Raw genomic sequence first — 5714 nt, 5'->3', positions numbered from 1 at the left:
GCTATCTATCTATCTATCTATCTATCTATCTATCTATCTATCTATCTATCTTCTATCTATCATCTATCTATCTATGTATCTATCTATCTATCTAACTATTTATGTATGTATGTATGTATGTATGTATGTATTATGTATGTATCTATCTATCTATCTATCTATCTATCTGTCTGTCTGTCTGTCTGTCTGTCTGTCTGTCTGTCTGTCTATGTTTGTGTGTGAATAATTATTCTGTAGTGAGCTAAAAAGTTGCATAGCTAAAAATAAGGGCCTCGATTTCTTTCATAATATTTTGAGCATTGATTAACCCTGCGCATAGAACTCTCTTTACGCAAAGTTGCAGTTTTATACAAATTCAGAGACATTTACGTATTGAATTTTACTTTTCTGGGTTTTTTTAAATCCTGTTCAACATAAATCGCAAACCCAGGTGTTTCTCGATCGTTCATATACAGGCGGAGGAATAGCTGTGTGGTAAGAAGCTTGCTTCCTAACCACATGTTTCAAGGTTCAGTCCCACTGCGTAACACCTTGGACACGTGTGTTCTACTTCTACTATAGCCACGGGCCGACCAAAGCCTTCTGAGTGGATTTGTCCCCCCCCACCATTATTTGACAACCGATGTGTGTTTATATGCCCTTAAATTAGTGTTTCGGCAAAAGAGACCGATAGAATAAGTACTAGGCTTACAAAGAATAAGTCCTGAGGTCGATTTGTTCGACTAAAGACGGTGCTCCAGCATGGCCGCATTCAAATGACTGAAAGAAGCAAAAGAATAAATGAATAAAAGAATATAATATTGTAAAACATATATAAATATGCGATTATGTAAATCGCTTTGGCTTAAGATTTTAAGCTGAAAGAACGCTGGTGCAAAACTTGGAGTGCTCGCATTTTGTAGCCCTGCTCCATCTTTGCACTCTAATAATAATAGACCAATCTATCTTTACACATTCTTTCCTCCTCTAGGTACAAGGCCAGAAAATTTTGGGGAGCGGGGCCAGTCGATTAGACCAACCCCAGTACGCAACTGGTTTATCGACCCCGAAAGTATTTATCGACCCCGAAGCAGACCTCGGTGGAATTTGAACTCAGAACGTAAAGACAGACGAAATACCTATTTCATTACTACCCACAAGGGGCTAAACACAGAGGAGACAAACAAGGACAGACAGACGGATTAAGTCGAATATATCGACCCCAGTGCATAACTGGTACTTAATTTATCGGCCCCGAAAGGATGAAAGGCAAATTCGACCTCGGCGGAATTTGAACTCAGAACGTAGCGGCAGACGAAATACCGCTCAGCATTTTGCCCGGCGTGTTAACGATTCTTTTCTGCTCTAGGTACAAGGTCCGAAATTTTTGAGGAGGAAACCAGCCGATTAGATCGACCCCAGTACGTAACTGGTACTTAAAAATGACTGAAACAGATAAAAGAATAAAAGAATAAGTATGTATGTATATATATATATATATATATGTATGTGCGTGTGTGTGTATGTATGTATGTATGTATGTATGTATGTTCATATATTGGACATTAGCAACGAAACAATATTAGTACCTAATAGCAATATTCACACCCTACCTAACGAGGATGTATTGTAAGAACACTGTAATACTGCACCATTCGTCTTGAGAGAACTTCTCGTACAAATGTGTGGTACTTAAATACACAAAAATATCAGTGGCAGACGAACATTGTTAGACACTGATACACAAACAAGCACGCTTGCGCACACGCACACACACACACACATACACACCACACACACACACACACACACACGTGTGTATGTATGAAAGTATCTTCAGATTTATCTGTATATTTTATATCGAAGTGTAAAATGTCTGATTCTGGAAATAAGAGGAAAATGAGTAAATATTCCCACGTAATTATGTATATGCATATGTTTGTCCATATGTGTATCCCTATATGTATGCGTCAATACATAAACACACACACACACACACACACACACACATAACTATACTTTTGCACATGTGCGTGTGTTCGTGTTTGTATGTATATCTGAGATTCATATCTGGCAGAGCGTCAACTCTAAGACATCAGAAAAGAAATAAACACATTTACAACACTAATAATAAATAAATAATCAAACCAAATAAAAATAAGTAGCTAAATAAATAAAAGAAATAAATATATTTATCTGTTAACTCAATATTTCTGTAATATAATATATATATGTGTGTGTGTGTGATTGTGTGTGTGTGTGTGTGTGTGTGTGTGTACTTGGATATAATCCACCCGTAGATTGATTAATATCAGGAGGATATCGAGAAGAGAACATTAATTGAATGTTGTAATACCAAACATACACAAATTACTTCGTTATAAACAGATTTTACAGAAGAAATAATCCTCGTGTTATTGCCGTAACAACCATAACGGAGCAGCGGCTGCGACAACAACAGCAGCAGCAGCTGATGGAACAACAACAACAACAACAACAACAGCAGCAGCAATGGCAGCAGCTAGGATTCTTGTAAGGGCAGTAGTGGTAATTGTTGTGGTTACTGCTGCTGTTTTAATTGTTTAAATCCATGTCAACTGCATTCGAGAATGCCAAAGGCATTCCAAATTTGAACCACTCCGTTTTCGTTAACAGTAATCGAATACCTCTATCTTCGTCTTTTTCAAGGGGTTATCTTTAAAACAAAAAGCACCCTACAGTGATAAATGAGTTAGTGATAATGGACCAGGGATAAATGAATCGTCTTCGCAAAAATGTTTTAAAATACGTGACTTTATGTTACTGTCACCAAGGAAGTAATAGCAAATAGCTTCACTTGGGTTGAGCTAGTTCCGATGTCTGTTGATAAAAAGGCCTGGAAGTTCTAAGAATTTCGTGGTTGCAATTGATAATCAGTTCATTTCGTTTGTTAAGAAGCTGTGTGTCTGACAGTGAAATTTGAGTTACCTCCTGCCTGCACAATAGACGTGGCTTCCGTTCTCCCATGTACGGGCTTGTAAATTTCACTACGTCTCGTTGTATTGGATGCTTTGGTTTTTAAACTACCATAGGTATTCAGATAGTGAAGTAATGGTAATAAGAGTAGTGGCAGTACGTGTCGTCCTTTTTATTGTTAAGCTCCATGTCAACTCCGTCTCCGATAGCTGTAATCGTGTACTTATACCGCCATATACCTTCACTCAAAAATGGAAATAGACAAAGATGCTACTTAGAGTAAAAGAAACTTCCTTGCTTTTATTTCGTTATTGACCTCTACGTTCTGAGGTCGAATTCCAGCGAGATGTGTCTTATATTATATTCTTCCACGGTTGATGAAATAAGTCGTGAAGTTCCCGAGTCCCATACTACAAGTTCGAGGCTTTGTATTTATGTGAGAAATCAATATATAGGCGCAGATGTGGCTGTGAAGTAACAAGTTTGCTTTTCAGTTACATGGTTCCTGGTCCATTCCCCCTGAGTGTCACCTAAGAGTGTCTTCTGTTATTGTTCCTGGCCTACCAAACTCTTGTGAGGGTTTTTGTGGACGGAACTGGAAAATACCCGTCATATACATGCATACATTACGTTCCCGTAACGCAGCGGTTCGGCAAAGGAGTCGGAGGAAGCATGTGCCAAATAAAAATAGAATAAGTACAGGAGTCGGTTCATTCGACTAAAATTTTTATAGACGGTGCCCCACGATGGTCGCAGCCCAATGACTGAAACCAGCAAAAGATAAAAGATAGATATACTTGAAGGCTGGTGTTGGTTTGTTTATATCCATTTAATCAAATAGTACGGCAAAAGCGAATGATAGAACAAACAGTAGACTTTTAAAACAAAGGCCACATCGAGGCAGTGCTCCAGTATGACCGCAGTACAATGGCTAAACCATATGAAAGAGAAAAGAAAGATACAGACTTAAAAGCTAAACAGTACAAAGCTTTTAGCTTTTCGACGAGAAATAATAATAATAATAATTAATAATAATAATAATAATAATAATAATAATAATAATAATAATAATAATGATAATAATAATAATAATAATAATAATAATAAAAATAATAATACTAATAATAATGATAATAATAATAATGATGATGATAGACCGAACAAAAAGATATAAACGAAATAAAGTCACTAACAATGAAGAGATAAAAAGATATTTTTAAAAAAATATATCGAAAAAGCAAGAAAAAGCAAACACGACAAAAAAGAAAATGGCGACGTAAGAAAAGAATGGAAAGAAAAGCTAAAATAATCATTATATGTTTGACTTTAAAATAGATCCACAATGATTGTTAAGAAGTTATAGGTCTGCCCTCTATCTGAAAATGGAACATATTAAAGAATAAACGTGCCAGGAGACAATAAAAAAGAAAATATAAAGATCACACGCAGTCGTTCATCATTATTCATTTTACTTTACGGAGAAAAAAAAATTTATGCTGGAATTTCATGCCAGGTTCCGCAGCCGGTCGACCGCTCGTTATATGCACACAGGCGTACGCATCAGTTGATACTGCCCCTTCTCTCTCTCTCTCTCTCTCTTTCGTTGTAGTAGTAGTAGTAGTAATTGTAGTAGCAGCAGTAGTAGTCGTAGTAGTAGTAGTAGGAGTAGTAGTAGTAGTAGTAATTGTAGTAGCAGCAGTAGTAGTAGTAGTAGTGGTAGTAGTAGTAGTAGTAGTAGTAGTAGTAGTAGTAGTAGTAGTAGTAGTCGTTATTGTTCTTATGTCTCCACATATTCTTCTTCGTCGTTGTCTTCTACTAATTCTTCTCCCCCTCATCTCCTCCTGCCGCTCCTCTCCTTCTCCTGCTTCTGCTCTCCAGTTCTCTCGCCCTCCTGCTTCTACACCCCTCTCCTCTCCTCTCCTCCTCTTACCTTGCTTCCTCCCTCCTCCCCGTCACATCTCTGTCTCCACCACATCCCTTCTTCCTCACCACAACCTCTAACCCCCTTCTTGACCACCTCTTCTCACCTTTCCCTCACCACCTTCATCATCTAATTCTTCTCATTCACCTCCACATACCTTCCACCCAATCTTCTTCTTCTTCTTCTTCTTCTTCTTCTTCTTCTTCTTCATCATCATCACCATCACCATCATCATCATCATCATCTTCTTCTTCTTCGTCTTTTTTTCCTTCTTCTTTTCCTTCTTCTTCTTCTTCTTCCTACTTTCTTTCTCTCCCTCTCCTTCTATCACTCTCCGATAAATCTCTGGTGCGTCAGACAAATTGTCTTGTGGTTACATAATCATCTTTTATGCCCAGATTCCAAATCTCACCGAGTTAAACTCTGCCGTTCACCCCTATCCGGTATCCACCGACATGACGCCCATTCGTTCACCCCACAAATTATATAAAACGACATGTGATTCTGTCTATCCTTACAAGCAATTATTAAAACTGATGCCTGCGTGGAATCGAAAGAAAAATGAACGAAACCGACATGCAATACCCGAGTTACGGCGCCATCCGTTCTGAGATCAAATCTATTCAAGATAGATGTTGCCCATTATTCTTTTAGTAGCGGTGCTTTACATACTAGTCTCTTTCGTTTAATACTCGTAGAAATAGAAGTGGAATAATCTGTGAAGATACGTGGCTTAGTTGTGAAGACATTAGGCTGACGATCGTAAAGTCGTGAATTCGAGTCTCGGCGGCGCGTGTGTTCTTGAGCAAGACACTTTATTTCCACATATTCTGCAGTTACTTGTTATATTTTCTTTCAT

The 5714-nt window shown here is 37.9% G+C and overlaps 1 long non-coding RNA gene across 1 annotated transcript in view; it reads right to left on the bottom strand.

The window, feature by feature from the left end:
* Positions 1 to 1021: 1021 nt before the first annotated feature.
* The window catches only part of LOC118765357, a 10581-nt gene continuing 5888 nt past the window's right edge, over positions 1022 to 5714 (bottom strand). The window contains exons 2-3 of the long non-coding RNA XR_005001193.1: positions 1586 to 1592; positions 1022 to 1031 (exon numbers count right to left, since the gene is read on the bottom strand). This is a non-coding gene — a long non-coding RNA (uncharacterized LOC118765357). The remainder of the gene's footprint in view (positions 1032 to 1585; positions 1593 to 5714) is intronic.

The sequence above is a fragment of the Octopus sinensis genome, linkage group LG11 (assembly GCF_006345805.1).
Source record: "Octopus sinensis linkage group LG11, ASM634580v1, whole genome shotgun sequence".
Lineage (NCBI taxonomy): Eukaryota > Metazoa > Mollusca > Cephalopoda > Octopoda > Octopodidae > Octopus > Octopus sinensis.
This window is presented reverse-complemented; position numbering and strand designations above follow the sequence as displayed.